Genomic DNA, 20,731 nt, shown 5'->3' with positions numbered 1-20,731 from the left:
GATATAAACAGCTATTGGAGGATAGATGGGCTAATGAGAGCATAGGAAATGGGGTCGAAGAGGTATGGGGTAGGTTTAAAAATGTAGTGTTAGTGTGTTCAGCAGAAGTTTGTGGTTACAGGAAAGTGGGTGCGGGAGGGAAGAGGAGCGATTGGTGGAATGATGATGTAAAGAGAGTAGTAAGGGAGAAAAAGTTAGCATATGAGAAGTTTTTACAAAGTAGAAGTGATGCAAGGAGGGAAGAGTATATGGAGAAAAAGAGAGAGGTTAAGAGAGTGGTGAAGCAATGTAAAAAGAGAGCAAATGAGAGAGTGGGTGAGATGTTATCAACAAATTTTCTTGAAAATAAGAAAAAGTTTTGGAGTGAGATTAACAAGTTAAGAAAGCCTAGAGAACAAATGGATTTGTCAGTTAAAAATAGGAGAGGAGAGTTATTAAATGGAGAGTTAGAGGTATTGGGAAGATGGATGGAATATTTTGACGAATTGTTAAATGTTGATGAAGATAGGGAAGCTGTGATTTCGTGTATAGGGCAAGGAAGAATAACATCTTGTAGGAGTGAGGAAGAGCCAGTTGTGAGTGTGGGGGAAGTTCGTGAGGCAGTAGGTAAAATGAAAGGGGGTAAGGCAGCCGGGATTGATGGGATAAAGATAGAAATGTTAAAAGCAGGTGGGGATATAGTTTTGGAGTTGTTGGTGCAATTATTTAATAAATGTATGGAAGAGGGTAAGGTACCTAGGGATTGGCAGAGAGCATGCATAGTTCCTTTGTATAAAGGCAAAGGGGATAAAAGAGAGTGCAAAAATTATAGGGGGATAAGTCTGTTGAGTATACCTAGTAAAGTGTATTGTACAGTTATTATTGAAAGAATTAAAAGTTAGACGGAGAATAGATAGCAGATGAACAAGGAGGCTTTAGGAAAGGTAGGGGGTGTGTGGACCAGGTGTTTACAGTGAAACATATAAGTGAACAGTATTTAGATAAGGCTAAAGAGGTCTTTGTGGCATTTATGGATTTGGAAAAGGCGTATGACAGGGTGGATAGGGGGGCAATGTGGCAGATGTTGCAGGTGTATGGTGTAGGAGGTAGGTTACTGAAAGCAGTGAAGAGTTTTTACGAGGATAGTGAGGCTCAAGTTAGAGTACATAGGAAAGAGGGAAATTATTTCCCAGTAAAAGTAGGCCTTAGACAGGGATGTGTGATGTCACCGTGGTAGTTTAATATATTTATAGATGGGGTTGTAAGAGAAGTAAATGCGAGGGTCTTGACAAGAGGCGTGGAGTTAAAAGATAAGGAATCACACATAAAGTGGGAGTTGTCACAGTTGCTCTTTGCTGATGACACTGTGCTCTTGGGAGATTCTGAAGAGAAGTTGCAGAGATTGGTGGATGAATTTGGTAGGGTGTGCAAAAGAAGAAAATTAAAAGTGAATACAGGAAAGAGTAAGGTTATGAGGATAACAAAAATATTAGGTGATGAAAGATTGGATATCAGATTGGAGGGAGAGAGTATGGAGGAGATGAATGTATTCAGATATTTGGGAGTGGACGTGTCAGCGGATGGGTCTATGAAGGATGAGGTGAATCATAGAATTGATGAGGGGAAAAGGGTGAGTGGTGCACTTAGGAGTCTGTGGAGACAAAGAACTTTGTCCTTGGAGGCAAAGAGGGGAATGTATGAGAGTATAGTTTTACCAACACTCTTATATGGGTGTGAAGCATGGGTGATGAATGTTGCAGCGAGGAGAAGGCTGGAGGCAGTGGAGATGTCATGTCTGGGGGCAATGTGTGGTGTGAATATAATGCAGAGAATTCGTAGTTTGGAAGTTAGGAGGAGGTGCGGGATTACCAAAACTGTTGTCCAGAGGGCTGAGGAAGGGTTGTTGAGGTGGTTCGGACATGTAGAGAGAATGGAGCGAAACAGAATGACTTCAAGAGTGTATCAGTCTGTAGTGGAAGGAAAACGGGGTAGGGGTCGGCCTAGGAAAGGCTGGAGGGAGGGGGTAAAGGAGGTTTTGTGTGCGAGGGGCTTGGACTTCCAGCAGGCGTGCGTGAGCGTGTTTGATAGGAGTGAATGGAGACGAATGGTTTTTAAAACTTGACGTGCTGTTGGAGTGTGAGCAAAGTAACATTTATGAAGGGGTTCAGGGAAACCGGCAGGCCGGACTTGAGTCCTGGAGATGGGAAGTACAGTGCCTGCACTCTGAAGGAGGGGTGTTAATGTTGCGGTTTAAAAACTGTAGTGTAAAGCACCCTTCTGGCAAGACAGTGATGGAGTGAATGATGGTGAAAGTTTTTCTTTTTCGGGCCACCCTGCCTTGGTGGGAATCAGCCAGTGTGATAATAAAAAATGATAATAATAAATAAATAAATAAATATATATATATATATATATATATATATATATATATATATGTGTGTGTGTGTGTGTGTGTGTGTGTGTGTGTGTGTGTGTGTGTGTGTGTGTGTGTGTGTGTGTGTGTGCGTGTGTGTGTGTGTGCGTGTGTGTGTGTGTGCGTGTGTGTGTGTGTGCGTGTGTGTGCCGAATAGGCAGAACTTGCGATCTTGGCTTAAATAGCAACGCTCATCTTGCCATATAGGACAAGCGAAAATTTGTGTATGGAATAATTTCGCCAAATCATTCTGAACCTAACGTAAAAAATATATTTCACTGTGTTTGTTTAGTATTAAATTATTGTAAACAAATCTAAAATATATTTAGTTGGGTTAGGCTAAAATAAATTGTTCTTGTTATAAAAAGGTTAGGGAAGTTTTCTAAGATTCTTTTGATGCAAAATTAAAATTTTTTACATTAACATTAATGAAAAAAATACATCTTTAAACGTATAAGAGAAAATTTTAGAAAGGACTTAATTTTAAATGAGTTCTTGCTAATTGACCAGTTTTACATATTCGGCACGACATATATATATATATATATATATATATATATATATATATATATATATATATATATATATATATATATATATATATATATATATATATATATACATGTATATATATTCCCTATAATTTTTACACTCTTTTTTGTCCCCTTTGCCTTTATACAAAGGAATTATGCATACTCTGCCATTCTCTAAGTGCCTTCCCCTCTTCCGTACATTTATTAAATAAAAGCACCAGGTATTCCAAAACTATTTTTCCATCTGCTTTAGCATTTCTGTCTTTATTCCATCAATCCCAGCTGCTTTACCCCTTTTCATTCTACCCACTGCCTCACGCACCTCTTCCATACTCACCGCTGGCTCTTCCTCAATCCTACAAGATGTTATATCTCCCTGCCCAGTACAGGAAATCACAGCTTCCCTATCTTCATCAACATTTAACAGTTCCTCAAAATATTCCCACCATCTTCCCGAAACATACAACTCTCTATCTAATAACTCTCCGTTTCTATTTTTAACTGTCAGATCCATTCATTCCCTAGACTTTCTTAACTTATTTATTTCACTGTTATTGAACTCATTCTCAGCAAAATTTGTTGATAGTATCTCACCCCCTCCTTTTACATTCCTTCACCACATTCTTAACCTCTTTTTTTCTCTTCATATTTCTTCCTTCCATGCATCACTTCTACTTTGTAAAAACATTTCATATTCTAACCTTGTCTCTCTTACTACTCTCTTTACCTCATCATTCCACTAGTTGCTCTTCTTCCCTCCCGCACCCACTTTCCTTTAACCAAACACTTCTGCTGAACCTTCTAAAACTACATTCTTAAATCTTCAGCCTTATTGCCTATACTCTCACTAGCCTATCTTTTTTCCAGTAGTTGCTTATATCTTATATCTTATATCTGCCTCCTTTAGTTTATTAACTATTACCTCTGCCTCTATCTCTTACTAATATTATTCTCTTTGTTTCCCATCTGCCTTTTACTCTCACTGTAGCTACAGCATAAAATTGATCTGATATATCTGAGGCCCCTCTAAAAACATGCACATCCCGAAGTCTACTCATCAGTCTTTTATCTTTCAATACAAAAATCTAACAGACTACTTACTGTCATTACGCCCTATTTCATATCTTGTATACTTATTTATCCTTTTTTTTATTGAAAATGTATAATACTTATTACAAAACCTCTTTCAATACGAAGTTCAATAAAAGGCCTCTATTATCATTTACACCTGGCGCCCCCAAACTTACCTACCACGCCCTCTATAACAGTTTCACCCAATTTAGCATTCGTGTTCCCCACAACAACTATTGTCTCACTTGGTTCAAACCTTCCCAAACACTCGCTTAACATCTCGCAAAATTTCTCTTTCTACACTCCTTTCTACTCCAGGTGCATAATTACTTATTATTACCCACTTCTAGCCACTATCCCTTACTATAATCCATATAATTAGTGAATTTATGTTTATATTCTCCCTTCTTCAATAATTCATCCTTCAACATTATTGCTACCCCTTCCTTAGCTCTAACTCTCTGAGATACTCGTAACCTAACCCCATTTATTCCTCCCCACTGAAACTACCCTACTCCCATCAGGTTTGTTTTGCTTAGTGCTAGAACATCCAACTTCTTTTCATTACAAACATTAGCCATCACCATCATCTCTTTCTTATCGTCAGTACTACATTCATGCATATTCAAATATCCCTGTTTTATAATTTTTTTCTTCTTTTCATTTTTAGTAATTTACACAGAAGGGTTTACTAGCCCAATGCTCCCCGCCTTTCAGTAGCTTCTTCACACACACACACACACACACACACACACACACACACACACACACACACACACTTGCCATCTTGGCTTAAATAGCAACGCTCATCTTGCCATATAGAACAAGTAAAAATTTGTGTATGCAATAATTTCGCCAAAATCATTCTGAACCTAACGAAAAAAATATATTTGATTGTGTTTGTTTAGTACTAAATTATTGTAAACGTATTTAAAATATATTTATTTGGGTTAGACTAAAATAAATTGCTCTTGTTATAATAAGGTTAGGTAAGTTTTCTAAGATTCTTTTAGTGCAAAATTAAAAATTTTTACATTAACATTAATGAAAAAAATATATCTTTAAACGTATATATAAACATATATTATATATATATATATATATATATATATATATATATATATATATATATATATATATATATATATATATATATATATATATATATATATATATATATATATATATATATATATATATATATATATATATATAACATGGCATGGATGAGGCTAGAACCCAAGTGCTAATGTTTCATCAAGGTAAAGATCTTAAATTTTAGTATCCTAGTTCAATACCTTGTTGACTAGAAGACTCCTGATATGAACGTCAAAACTAGAATCACGAAACAACAGCAAGCAAGAAAGAAAGGGCACAAATAAAGAGAGAGAGAGAGAGAGAGAGAGAGAGAGAGAGAGAGAGAGAGAGAGAGAGATAGAGCATTTGACTGAATGTACACACATTTTGATTGCTATAAAAAATGAGTAAAGAATGTTTTATATACGAAGAGGGAGAGGTGCTTGAATAAGCTCGTGGCTTACAATTCCTGATGAAAAGCAGGATTAAGTAAAGGCTGATGACCTTATCTCAGTGCTCCACAGTCCAAGTCAGAGAAAGCATTACCTACTAGACAGATTATAGTATTCACAAACCAAACCATCTCGTGCATTATTGTTCAAGTCAAGTATGAATCAAGTAATATTTTAGTAGTTTCAACAGATGGTCTTTGAACATCACATCCTTAACTAAAAACAGAGAACACGTGTGATTAGCCATAAAAAATAATTTCAGCTTCTCTCATTCCTAGACCTAACAATACGCCTTTTAAAAGAAGGCGTATTGTTAGTTCTAACTAATCAATACGTAGATAGATATATGTTGATAAGTAGGAGTATTATGTGGACATACGTATATATGATGTTATTATTAATAATAAGAGTGTTGCATGAAGCCTTTATAAAAAAAATACAAGTTTGAGTTTACATCGAAACATTAATTTCATGGCATAATTTTGCAATGAGTTTAATATCATAGGTGTGTTAGAGTTATACTTTTTTTGAAGAGTAAATGGGATCGTAATTCAGTTTGTTTGACAAGTTTCCGTGAAATGTTTACCATGGATTTGGTGTTCTAACAAAAAATCTTTGGTCATATCGATATTACGAGCTAAATTAAGATATGTGTATTAGATGAATTTAACCTCGAAACGCTACCATATTTTTACTAAGCCTTTGTGTCAGAGTTGCCATAATACCATCACACAGCTGCCTCTTTATATTTTTTCTCGTAATGCTCTGATTTTCTTATTGAAGCTTAGATCCTGTGTTTTTACATCGGCTTTCTCTTATTTTGACCACATGAAATATCCTCAGCGATCCTGAAAAGCTTTGCAAAGCAATTTTCCATTTAAACTCTTGTTATATACATCATATACATAGTATTGCGACTGGCCGGGAATTGAATGCCTGATGTATTAGCGTGTCAAGGGAAGCAAGCCAAAATTCCGAGACGTCTTAGTTCACTCGGCCATCAATGCTTCAAACATCAGTACCCGGTACCACTGGACATGTCACCCCTGATGCAATATATATATATATATATATATATATATATATATATATATATATATATATATATATATATATATATATATATATATATATATATATATATGTCGTGCCGAATATGTAAAACTGGTCAATTAGCAAGAACTCATTTAAAATTAAGTCCTTTCTGAAATTTTCTCTTATACGTTTAAAGATATATTTTTTTCATTAATGTTAATGTAAAAAATTTTAATTTTGCACCAAAAGTATCTTAGAAAACTAACCTAACCTTATTATAACAAGAACAATTTATTTTAGCCTAACCCAGCTAAATATATTTTAAATACGTTTACAATAATTTAATACTAAACAAACACAGTGAAATATATTTTTTCCGTTAGGTTCATAATTGATTTTGGCGACATTATTGCATACACAAATTTTCACTTGTCCTATATGGCAAGATGAGCGTTGCTATTTAAGCCAAGATCGCAAGTTCTGCCTATTCGGCACGACATATATATATATATATATATATATATATATATATATATATATATATATATATATATATATATATATATATATATATATATATATATATATATATGTATATATATATATACAAGGAATTCGCGAGAGCAGGCGGAATATACACAAACACTGATCTCTGGCTGAAGGAGACTCGAACCTACGAACCTTAGGCCAAGGTACGCAGTGTATATTTCGCCTGCTCTCGCGAATTCCTTGCATTGTTCAAATCTCTAGTAAGGCTGATGCATGCAGGGGATGAGATGAAAAGCTGTAAGCCTTCTCCCTGAAAGCTGGCTGCCTTGGATCAAACGTGTAGCGCAAGCTACACGCAAAGGTATTGTCCAGTGTGGGTAGATTGGTAAAGCATCTCCCTGAAAGCTGGCTGCCTTGGATCAAACGTGCAGCGAAAGCTACACGCCAAGGTATTGTCCAGTGTGGGTAGATTGGTAAAGCACTGCATACCTTGTCCTAAGGTTCGTAGGTTCGAGTCTCCTTCAGCCAGAGATCAGTGTTTATATATATATATATATATATATATATATATATATATATATATATATATATATATATATATATATATGTATGTATGTCGTGCCGAATATGTAAAACTGGTCGATTAGCAAGAACTCATTTAAAATTAAGTCCTTTCTAAAATTTTCTCTTTTACGTTTAAAGATATATTTTTTTCATTAATGTTAATGTAAAAATTTTTAATTTTGCACCATAAGAATCTTAGAAAACTTACCTAACCTTATTATAACAAGAGCAATTTATTTTAGCCTAACCCAACTAAGTATGTTTTAGATTTGTTTACAGTAATTTAATACTAAACAAACACAGTGAAATATATTTTTTTCGTTAGGTTCAGAATGGTTTTGGCGAAATTATTGCATACACAAATTTTCGCTTGACCTATATGGCAAGATGAGCGTTGCTATTTAAGCCAAGATGGCAAGTTCTGCCTATTCGGCACGACATATATATATATATATATATATATATATATATATATATATATATATATATATATATATATATATATATATATATATATATATATGGTTTAGAAAGACACGTAAGCAAACACTATGACATATTTATTAGAAAACGTTTCGGTCCTGGGACCTTGATCACTTGTACCATACAGATGTATGTATAATGTTCGCCAAGACCGTAGTCCTGGCACGGGTCTCAATCTTGCGATGACCCGTCTCTGGCTCCCGAGGGAGAAAGGTTTCTACAATGATGCGACATATGCTGTTCAAGCACTCTTCTGGTCAGTTCAACTGGTGCATCTCATAAGCGACAACACCGTATGTACTCCTAACTATGGACACTAGCGAGGAGGAGGATATGTCGTTATCACAGGTAACAGCTTGTCTGGTTCGTTGACTCCATGGTACACTAGTGTGGCCGCAGTCATCTCTGGTTCCTCTTCGGGAGGGAATATCACTCCTAGTTGCCTGCGGAGTGTCTCAGTAACTTCGCACTCCAGAAGATAGTGTGTTAGGGGCCGCTGGACAACGTGCTGACAGTACTGGCACATCTCCTCCTCAGCCTTGTCTACCATCATCTTGGCTGTGGGAAAGCCCAAACGAAGCCGATGGATGGCGGTACACTGCGCTCTGGACCAGCTTCTATCATATGGAGGGGGTTCTCCCTGAGTCGCTGCTCGGTACCACTGTTGAGATGGGGTATCACCTAAGACCTCCCCCATAAGTTTCATGGCTCTGGCAGCCACCAGTTTGGTCTGTCGTAGGCTGATTGGGACAGTAATCGCAACATGTGGATAGTCTGTTGCTGCCTTGGCTGCATCATCTGCCGCCTCATTTCCCCGGATGCCAGCATGGCTGGGGATCCAGTTCAATGTCGATCTGTTACCCTGAACTTCTAAGGCTGTCATTATGCTCAGGATCGATGTGATGAGGTGAACATTGTCCTGTGGTTGAGGATGGGAGAGGGCATTGATTGCAGACGTGGAATCAACATGTATGACAGGTCGGAGTCGATGTCGTAGGGCATGTGACAATGCCTGCTGAATCGCCACCAGCTCAGCTTGAAGGATCGTGCAGTGGTCAGGGAGTCGCCAGCCTTGTGTGTGACCATTGTGGTACAGTCCAGCTGCTGCTCTCTTCCTGTCAGGGTCGACAGAACCATCTGTGAAATACACTGCACATGTGCCTCCCTCTGCCAGTGCCATGCTTGTCTCAGCATGATTGCTGAGAGTGTCTTGACTGCAGAGACGCTTAGAGATGGGTAGCTGCATGATGCAAACATCGGCTGGATCTGGGCGCCAGGGAGGTGTTGGATGGTACCCAGCAACAGGAAGGTCACAACTCTTCTCAAGGAGTAGTTGTATAGGCAGCAGCTTCCGCCCAGCAGCACAAAACGAACGAATCCAGGAGTAGTCCGTGAAGAGTGTGGGATCTTGTGCCATGGTTGTCAATATCCGTCTCCTCAGTGGGGTACCTTGCTGCCTGTGCAGAATCGTGGCCACTTTGCAGGCGTTTATATATCTTACTCTGTCAGCCAGGGAAGGAAGCCGGGCCTCAGATCTGAGACATACTGTGTTGGTCCAGATGGGGGCCCCAAGCATAGTTCTTATCGCCTGATTTTGTACGACCTCCACTCTTTGCCTGCTCTGCGGGAAGAGATGAGCTAACGCCGGTGCGCCGTAGTCAATGAGCGAGCGTATAGCTTGTATATAGTACAAGCGAAGTACATCTTTGCTTGCCCCTGCACGGTGCCTCGTCATGGCTCTCATGGCGTTGAGTCTGAGTAGAGCACGTGACCTGACATACTCGGCCTGTTTCTGAAAGGTCAGCTTTTTATCAATGTAGATTCCCAAGTACAGGTAGGAGCCTGTCCACTCAAGTTCTATATCCTGAATACGTAATCTATTCACAGGATCTGGTCCCTTGAACATCATTGCAAGAGATTTCTCGGCCGAGATCTTGAGGCCTAGTTCCTTGCAAGACTGCGTAATTAGGTCCAAAGCTCTCTGAGCCTGTCGTTCTAAATTGCCTTTCCCATTCACTACGAGTGCAAGATCATCAGCATAGCTGAGGAGCTGTGTACCACTATGAAAGGGAAGGCTCACAGTTCCTGCATAAGGAAGTTAAACAGGGTAGGACTGAGCACACCTCCACACAGAGGTAGAAAGACATTATATATATAGGCGGAGAGTGAGGTGTGACGCACGTGACCTGAGGAATGTCATAAGAACATAAGAATGGAGGAACACTGTAGAAGGCCTACTGGCCCATGCAAGGCAGGTCCTCATCAAAACAACCTCTACCTATGATGAGGACGGGTAGACGATGAAATCATGTGACTCCTGTGTTGTTGGGTTGGTGCTGCTTAAGTATCATGTATGCCAATGTTTTTGAAATTTTGTAGTTTCCAGTGTTGCGTTCTATAGTGTCGGTGACGGCGATTAGTGAGGCTTCTAGGCACCGTCGACGTCTGAGGTCTGGTTCGGTGAGAACGAGTTGTGCCTCATTCCAGTTCATCAAATGTCCCGTGGAGTCTCCGTGGAGGACACAGGCGTACCTTACATCGTCTCCGTTAGAGGCATTTCGATGCTCATTCAGGCGGACTGCAAGATCTCTGCCTGTCTCGCCTACATATTTCTTGGGACAAAACCCACAAGGGATAGTGTAGACGCCTGCTGTAGAAGTTAGAGGTGTGGGGCTGCGTTTCGTAGTGAGGTCTTTGATAGATGATGTGTTTCTGGTGGAAACGTTGATGTTACTCATAGCAAGTGCCCGGCCAGTATTCGTGGCAACATCACCACATGGGAGTACTATGAACTGTTTAGGGGGCTGTTCCATGGGCGGTTTGTTGAGGAGTCACATGATTTCATCGTCTACCCGTCCTCATCATAGGTAGAGGTTGTTTTGATGAGGACCTGCCTCGCATGGGCCAGTAGGCCTTCTACAGTGTTCCTCCATTCTTATGTTCTTATGACATTCCTCAGGTCACGTGCGTCACACCTCACTCTCCGCCTATATATATAATGTCTTTCTACCTCTGTATGTTGACATTATATATATAGGCGGAGAGTGAGGTGTGACGCACGTGACCTGAGGAATGTCATGAGAACATAAGAACATGAAAATGGAGGAACACTGTAGAAGGCCTACTGGCCCATGCGAGGCAGGTCCTTATCAAAACAACCTCTACCTATGATGAGGACGGGTAGACGATGAAATCATGTGACTCCTCAACAAACCGCCCATGGAACAGCCCCCTAAACAGTTCATAGTACTCCCATGTGGTGATGTTGCCACGAATACTGGCCGGGCACTTGCTATGAGTAACATCAACGTTTCCACCAGAAACACATCATCTATCAAAGACCTCACTACGAAACGCAGCCCCACACCTCTAACTTCTACAGCAGGCGTCTACACTATCCCTTGTGGGTTTTGTCCCAAGAAATATGTAGGCGAGACAGGCAGAGATCTTGCAGTCCGCCTGAATGAGCATCGAAATGCCTCTAATGGAGACGATGTAAGGTACGCCTGTGTCCTCCACGGAGACTCCACGGGACATTTGATGAACTGGAATGAGGCATAATGTCTTTCTACCTCTGTATGTATGTATGCGTCACAGTCCGATCATACAGTTGCTCTACACCGCAAGAAGCCTCTGTTGTTAGGTAAGACACATATGCAACAGTTAGGTATCTTTATTATGAAACGTTTCGCCTACACAGTAGGCTTCTTCAGTCAAGTACAGAAAAGTTGATAGAAGCAGAAGATACTTGAAGACGATGTAATCAGTCCATCACCCTTAAAGTTTTGAGGTGGTCAGTCCCTCAGTCTGGAGAAGAGCATTGTTCCATAGTATGAAACAATATGGAGATGAAGTGACAGGATGGAGCTTTTTATAGCGCCAAGAGGTGAGACGTAGGCCACTAGGAGAGGTAAGAACTCAGATGTTGAAAGGTCAGGTCCTTCTCAAATCCAGCCGCTCTCACTAGTGGAAGTTGTCGAAGTTGATTGCAGGTCTGTACCAAGATACCCTTGTGTTGCAGTGTCTGACAGATTGAACATTAAAATGGCATAAAATACCGACAGGTTGTTAGGTAAGACACATATGCAACAGTTAGGTATCTTTATTATGAAACGTTTCGCCTACACAGTAGGCTTCTTCAGTCAAGTACAGAAAAGTTGATAGAAGCAGAAGATACTTGAAGACGATGTAATCAGTCCATCACCCTTAAAGTTTTGAGGTGGTCAGTCCCTCAGTCTGGAGAAGAGCATTGTTCCATAGTATGAAACAATATGGAGATGAAGTGACAGGATGGAGCTTTTATAGCGCCATGAGGTGAGACGTAGGCCACTAGGAGAGGTAAGAACTCAGATGTTGAAAGGTCAGGTCCTTCTCAAATCCAGCCGCTCTCACTGGTGGAAGTTGTCGAAGTTGATTGCAGGTCTGTACCAAGATACCCTTGTGTTGCAGTGTCTGACAGATTGAACATTAAAATGGCATAAAATACCGACAGGTTGTTAGGTAAGACACATATGCAACAGTTAGGTATCTTTATTATGAAACGTTTCGCCTACACAGTAGGCTTCTTCAGTCAAGTACAGAAAAGTTGATAGAAGCAGAAGATACTTGAAGACGATGTAATCAGTCCATCACCCTTAAAGTTTTGAGGTGGTCAGTCCCTCAGTCTGGAGAAGAGCATTGTTCCATAGTATGAAACAATATGGAGATGAAGTGACAGGATGGAGCTTTTATAGCGCCATGAGGTGAGACGTAGGCCACTAGGAGAGGTAAGAACTCAGATGTTGAAAGGTCAGGTCCTTCTCAAATCCAGCCGCTCTCACTGGTGGAAGTTGTCGAAGTTGATTGCAGGTCTGTACCAAGATACCCTTGTGTTGCAGTGTCTGACAGATTGAACATTAAAATGGCATAAAATACCGACAGGTTGTTAGGTAAGACACATATGCAACAGTTAGGTATCTTTATTATGAAACGTTTCGCCTACACAGTAGGCTTCTTCAGTCAAGTACAGAAAAGTTGATAGAAGCAGAAGATACTTGAAGACGATGTAATCAGTCCATCACCCTTAAAGTTTTGAGGTGGTCAGTCCCTCAGTCTGGAGAAGAGCATTGTTCCATAGTATGAAACAATATGGAGATGAAGTGACAGGATGGAGCTTTTATAGCGCCATGAGGTGAGACGTAGGCCACTAGGAGAGGTAAGAACTCAGATGTTGAAAGGTCAGGTCCCTCTCAAATCCAGCCGCTCTCACTAGTGGAAGTTGTCGAAGTTGATTGCAGGTCTGTACCAAGATACCCTTGTGTTGCAGTGTCTGACAGATTGAACATTAAAATGGCATAAAATACCGACAGGTTGTTAGGTAAGACACATATGCAACAGTTAGGTATCTTTATTATGAAACGTTTCGCCTACACAGTAGGCTTCTTCAGTCAAGTACAGAAAAGTTGATAGAAGCAGAAGATACTTGAAGACGATGTAATCAGTCCATCACCCTTAAAGTTTTGAGGTGGTCAGTCCCTCAGTCTGGAGAAGGAACAATGCTCTTCTCCAGACTGAGGGACTGACCACCTCAAAACTTTAAGGGTGATTGACTGATTACATCGTCTTCAAGTATCTTCTGCTTCTATCAACTTTTCTGTACTCGACTGAAGAAGCCTACTGTGTAGGCGAAACGTTTCGAAATAAAGATACCTAACTGTTGCATATGTGTCTTACCTAACAATCTGTCGGTATTTTATACCATTTTAATGTTCATTCTGTCAGACACTGCAACACAAGGGTATCTTGGTACAGACAATCAACTTCGACAATCTCTACTAGTGAGAACGGCTGGGTTTGAGAGGGACCTGCCCTCCCATCGCAACCTACGTCTCACCTCCTGACACTATAAAAGGCTCCATCCTGTCACTTCAACTTCATATTGTTTCAGACAACGGAACAATGCTCTTCTCCAGACTGAGGGACTGACCACCTCAAAACTTTAAGGGTGATGGACTGATTACATCGTCTTCAAGTATCTTCTGCTTCTATCAACTTTTCTGTACTCGACTGAAGAAGCCTACTGTGTAGGCGAAAAGTTTCGAAATAAAGATACCTAACTGTTGCATATGTGTCTTACCTAACAATCTGTCGGTATTTTATACCATTTTAATGTTCATTCAAATGACTCCTCGAAGTTAGCTTTAGCTACCGTCGTTAGGACCTGCCTGCAGGTCAAATTTACGGCAATCCACTCTCTGAAAGACTCTTTCATTGTCGTCTGCACAGATGACACGGAAGCACTAAAACTAATGGAAGACTCTTCAATCAGGACCCTACAAACACAACAATTCACTCTATCCCCGTCTCCATTCTTGAAGTCGAAACGTTCGGTCTTTGTGAAAAGACTTGACAATATCGTCACCTCTCTCTCTACTGAAGCACTGAAGACATCTATTGAGGAACAAAACACGTGGGCCTCGGTAGACAGCATCTCAAAGATCCCCAACGCCACATCAATGCTAAAGATTACATTCTCAGACATCTCCATGGCTGCCCAAGCTCTCTCTGACGGTCTGGCCATCTCATATTACCACATTCACCCAAGTCATATAGAACAAGAACGTTTCACAAACATCTCCCACTGCTGGACCTGCTACTCCTATAATCACACCACCAAGGACTGCCCCATCAAGAATAAGAAGTTTTGTTCAAAATGTGGGAATGATGGACACGATTTCAGATCCTGCACCATTACTACAACACCAACATGTCTTAACTGCAAGGGTAATCATCATACCCTTGCAGCTAAGTGCCCACTCAGGAAAGAAATCATATTGAAGAAAACTAAAGTTCTGAAGAAGACCTCCAATTCACCGACATATGCTGCAATAACCAAACCACAAACCGACGCCATCAAGACTCTACACGCTAATCTACAGGCACCATCGCCCAGCAACTCCCTCTCTCCACTCCCCGACGGTGCTCCTTCCAAGGTGCTGTACTGCATGGTGTATGCACACCTTGCAAACGCAGCAAGCCCCGGCACTTTCAACACCACTATTAACGAACTATTCCGTCTGAACAACATGCCTGCCTTCAATTTTCCGGAATCCACACCTTCAGAAGACATCCTCAAGATCCTTCCCAACGTCCTGAACTTTACTGCACCTACAGACGTGTCTCCTGCCCAAGCAACTGCTCCTGTAACTTCTATAACCACTTCCATCGCTGACAACGTTGATCAAGTTGCCTCAACCACCGCCTCCCACCTCTCCCAGCCTGCTGTTACACAACCATTACACCTCACAGCTGCTCCTGTCGAACCTCAGTCACCTGCTACCACCATTGTAGATTCTCCCAGTGAATCCACTCCAGAAGAGGAAGATAACGACGACTCCAGTAAACCCTCATGGGAAAACCTTACCTTTTACACTTCTCCTTCAAATACTGACACCATGACCTGTACTGAACTCTACAAAAGCCTCGGTGCTGGAACAGTCAAGTATGCATGTGAATCACCGCTTCACTTCACACTCACCCAAGTTCTTGAGTTCATCAAGCCTCTACGTTTCACCTTCAGCAACAAGGCTAAATTATACCACCTATCTAGAAGCAGCTTCAAAAAGTTTGAAAATGGCTCCATTGCTAACCTGCCTCCTCAGTTACTCCTATAACTCCCATATGTGTTCTACCCTCTGATGTGACCTAGCCTGCTGCCAGCTACTCAAGATTCAAGACTTCAACTACCACAAGTTCAATGCAACAGTCCCTGCTATTCCTGTTCTCAAGTCTGCCCCACGATCGCCTTAGCTGCTGGGTTAAGCCCTGGCTCTATTTCTCTTACTAAGAACACTCCTCTCCAGAGCTATTCTTCATCTGTCCCGTCTTCCCCGCTCATCCCATTGGGATCTTACCTAAACTTGTTTGTTTGCTTTGCTACCTCTGTATGTTAGAAGTGATCAAGGTCCCAGGACCGAAACGTTTTCTAATAAATATGTTATAGTGTTTGCTTACGTGTCTTTCTAAACCAACTTGTCGGTATTTATTACCAAGGTTTATACCACACACACACACACACACACACATATATATATATATATATATATATATATATATATATATATATATATATATATATATATATAATATATATATATATATATATATATATATATATATATATATATATATATATATATATATATATATGCAAAACAACCACTCTGAATGAATAGAGAAATTCCAAGCGCTTTCGTGACTACTCACATTATCAAGGAACTATCATAGTTCCTTGATAATGTGAGTAGTCACGAAAGCGATTGGAATTTCTCTATTCTTTCAGAGTGGTTGTTTTGCATATTTTGAAATCACCTGTTTACTGTGATCTTATTGCATATATATATATATATATATATATATATATATATATATATATATATATATATATATATATATATATATATATATATATATATATATATATATATATATATTATTATCACACTGGCCGATTCCCACCAAGGCAGGGTGGCCCCCATCATTCACTCCTTCACTGTCTTGCCAGAAGGGTGCTTTAAACTACAGTTTTTAAACTGCAACATTAACACCCCTCCTTCAGAGTGCAGTCACTGTACTTCCCATCTCCAGGACTCAAGTCCGGCCTGCCGGTTTCCCTGAACCCCTTCATAAATATTACTTTGCTCACAATCCAACAGCACGTCAAGTATTAAAAACCATTTGTCTCCATTCACTCCTATCAAACACGCTCACGCATGCCTGCTGGAAGTCCAAGCCCCTCGCACACAAAACCTCCTTTACCCCCTCTCTCCAACCTTTCCTAGGCCGACCCCTACCCCGCCTTCCTTCCACTACAGACTGATACACTCTTGAAGTCATTCTGTTTCGCTCCATTCTCTCTACATGTCCGAACCACCTCAACAACCCTTCCTGAGCCCTCTGGACAACAGTTTTGGTAATCCCGCACCTCCTCCTAACTTCCAAACTACGAATTATCTGCATTATATTCACACCACACATTGCCCTCAGACATGACATCTCCACTGCCTCCAGCCTTCTCCTCGCTGCAACATTCATCACCCATGCTTCACACCCATATAAGAGCGTTGGAAAAACTATACTCTCATACATTCCCCTCTTTGCCTAAAAGGACAAAGTTCTTTGTCTCCACAGACTCCTAAGTGCACCACTCACTCTTTTCCCCTCATCAATTCTATGATTCACCTCATCTTTCATAGACCCATCCGCTGACACGTCCACTCCCAAATATCTGAATACATTCACCTCCTCCATACTCTCTCCCTCCAATCTAATATTCAATCTTTCATCACCTAATCCTTTTGTTATCCTCATAACCTTACTCTTTCCTGTATTCACCTTTAATTTTCTTCTTTTGCACACCCTACCAAATTCATCCACCAATCTCTGCAATTTCTCTTCAGAATCTCCCAAGAGCACAGTGTCATCAGCAAAGAGCAGCTGTGACAACTCCCACTTTGTGTGTGATTCTTTATCTTTTAACTCCACACCTCTTGCCAAGACCCTCGCATTTACTTCTCTTACAACCCCATCTATAAATATATTAAACAACCACGGTGACATCACACATCCTTGTCTAAGGCCTACTTTTACTGGGAAAAAATTTCCCTCTTTCCTACATACTCTAACTTGAGCCTCACTATCCTCGTAAAAACTCTTCACTGCTTTCAGTAACCTACCTCCTACACCATACACTTGAAACATCTGCCACATTGCTCCCCTATCCACCCTGTCATACGCCTTTTCCAAATCCATAAATGCCACAAAGACCTCTTTAGCCTTATCTAAATACTGTTCACTTATATGTTTCACTGTAAACACCTGGTCCACACACCCCCTACCTTTCCTAAAGCCTCCTTGTTCTTCTGCTGTCCTATTCTCCGTCTTACTTTTAATTCTTTCAATAATAACTCTACCATACACTTTACTAGGTATACTCAGCAGACTTATCCCCCTATAATTTTTGCACTCTCTTTTATCCCCTTTGCCTTTATACAAAGGAACTATGCATGCTCTCTGCCAATCCCTAGGTACCTTACCCTCTTCCATACATTTATTAAATAATTGCACCAACCACTCCAAAACTATATCCCCACCTGCTTTTAACATTTCTGTCTTTATCCCATCAATCCCGGCTGCCTTACCCCCTTTCATTCTACCTACTGCCTCACGAACTTCCCCCACACTCACAACTGGCTCTTCCTCACTCCTACAAGATGTTATTCCTCCCTGTCCTATACACGAAATCACAGCTTCCCTATCTTCATCAACATTTAACAATTCGTCAAAATATTCCATCCATCTTCCCAGTACCTCTAACTCTCCATTTAATAACTCTCCTCTCCTATTTTTAACTGACAAATCCATTTGTTCTCTAGGCTTTCTTAACTTGTTAATCTCACTCCAAAACTTTTTCTTATTTTCAACAAAATTTGTTGATAACATCTCACCCACTCTCTCATTTGCTCTCTTTTTACATTGCTTCACCACTCTCTTAACCTCTGTCTTTTTCTCCATATACTCTTCCCTCCTTGCATCACTTCTACTTTGTAAAAACTTCTCATATGCTAACTTTTTCTCCCTTACTACTCTCTTTACATCATCATTCCACCAATCGCTCCTCTTCCCTCCCGCACCCACTTTCCTGTAACCACAAACTTCTGCTGAACACTCTAACACTACATTTTTAAACCTACCACATACCTCTTCGACCCCATTGCCTATGCTCTCATTAGCCTATCTATCCTCTAATAGCTGTTTATATCTTACCCTAACTGCCTCCTCTTTTAGTTTATAAACCTTCACCTCTCTCTTCCCTGATACTTCTATTCTCCTTGTATCCCATCTACCTTTTACTCTAAGTGTAGCTACAACTAGAAAGTGATCTGATATATCTGTGGCCCCTCAATAAACATGCACATCCTGAAGTCTACTCAACAGTCTTTTATCTACTATCACATAATCCAACAAACTACTGTCATTTCGCCCTACATCATATCTTGTATACTTATTTATCCTCTTTTTCTTAAAATATGTATTACCTATAACTAAACCCCTTTCTATACAAAGTTCAATCAAAGGGCTCCCATTATCATTTACACCTGGTACCCGAGACTTACCTACCACACCCTCTCTAAAAGTTTCTCCTACTTTAGCATTCAGGTCCCTTACCACAATTACTCTCTCACTTGGTTCAAAGGCTCCTATACATTCACTTAACATCTCCCAAAATCTCTCTCTCTCTCCTCTGCATTCCTCTCTTCTCCAGGTGCATAAACGCTTATTATGACCCACTTCTCGCATCCAACCTTTACTTTAATCCACATAATTCTTGAATTTACACATTCATTTTCTCTTTTCTCCTTCCATAACTGATCATTCAACATTACTGCTACCCCTTCCTTTGCTCTAACTCTCTCAGATACTCCAGATTTAATCCCATTTATTTCCCCCCACTGAAACTCCCCTACCCCCTTCAGCTTTGTTTCGCTTAGGGCCAGGACATCCAACTTCTTTTCATACATAACATCAGCAATCATCTGTTTCTTGTCATCCGCACTACATCCACGCACATTTAAGCATCCCAGTTTTATAAAGTTTTTCTTCTTCTCTTTTTTTAGTAAATGTCTACAGGAGAAGGGGTTACTAGCCCATTGCTCCCGTCATTTTAGTCGCCTCATACGACACGCATGGCTTACGGAGGAAAGATTCTTTTCCACTTCCCCATGGACAATAGAAGAAATAAAGAAGAACAAGAGCTATTTAGAAAAAGGAGAAAAACCTAGATGTATGTATATATATATATATATGCATGTGCGTGTCTGTGAAGTGTGACCAAAGTGTAAGTAGGAGTAGCAAGATATCCCTGTTATCTAGCGTGTTTATGAGACAGAAAAAGAAAACAGCAATCCTACCATCATGCAAAACAGTTACAGGTTTCTGTTTCACAGTCATCTGGCAGGACGGTAGTACTTCCCTGGGTGGTTCCTGTCTACCAACCTACTACCTACTACCATTGATTATATATATATATATATATATATATATATATATATATATATATATATATATATATATATATATATATATATATTATTATTATTATTATCACACTGGCCGATTCCCACCAAGGCAGGGTGGCCCGAAAAAGAAAAACTTTCACCATCATTCACTCCATCACTGTCTTGCCAGAAGGGTGCTTTACACTACAGTTTTTAAACTGCAACATTAACACCCCTCCTTCAGAGTGCAGGCACTGTACTTCCCATCTCCAGGACTCAAGTCCGGCCTGCCGGTTTCCCTGAATCCCTTCATAAATGTTACTTTGCTCACACTCCAACAGCACGTCAAGTATTAAAAACCATTTGTCTCCATTCACTCCTATCAAACACGCTCACGCACGCCTGCTGGAAGTCCAAGCCCCTCGCACACAAAACCTCCTTTACCCCCTCCCTCCAACCCTTCCTAGGCCGACCCCTACCCCGCCTTCCTTCCACTACAGACTGATACACTCTTGAAGTTATTCTGTTTCGCTCCATTCTCTCTACATGTCCGAACCACCTCAACAACCCTTCCTCAGCCCTCTGGACAACAGTTTTGGT

At 40.3% G+C, this 20,731-nt stretch overlaps 1 protein-coding gene across 1 annotated transcript in view; it reads right to left on the bottom strand.

Moving 5' to 3' along the window:
• LOC128706526 (neuronal acetylcholine receptor subunit alpha-7-like) overlaps positions 1 to 20,731 on the bottom strand; it is a 1,070,503-nt gene that overhangs the window by 306,896 nt on the left and 742,876 nt on the right. The gene's annotated exons all lie outside the window — the stretch shown is intronic.

This window comes from Cherax quadricarinatus, chromosome 2, assembly GCF_038502225.1.
Source record: "Cherax quadricarinatus isolate ZL_2023a chromosome 2, ASM3850222v1, whole genome shotgun sequence".
Lineage (NCBI taxonomy): Eukaryota > Metazoa > Arthropoda > Malacostraca > Decapoda > Parastacidae > Cherax > Cherax quadricarinatus.
The sequence above is the reverse complement of the archived record's forward strand: the minus strand, read 5'-3'. Positions and strand labels throughout refer to the sequence as shown.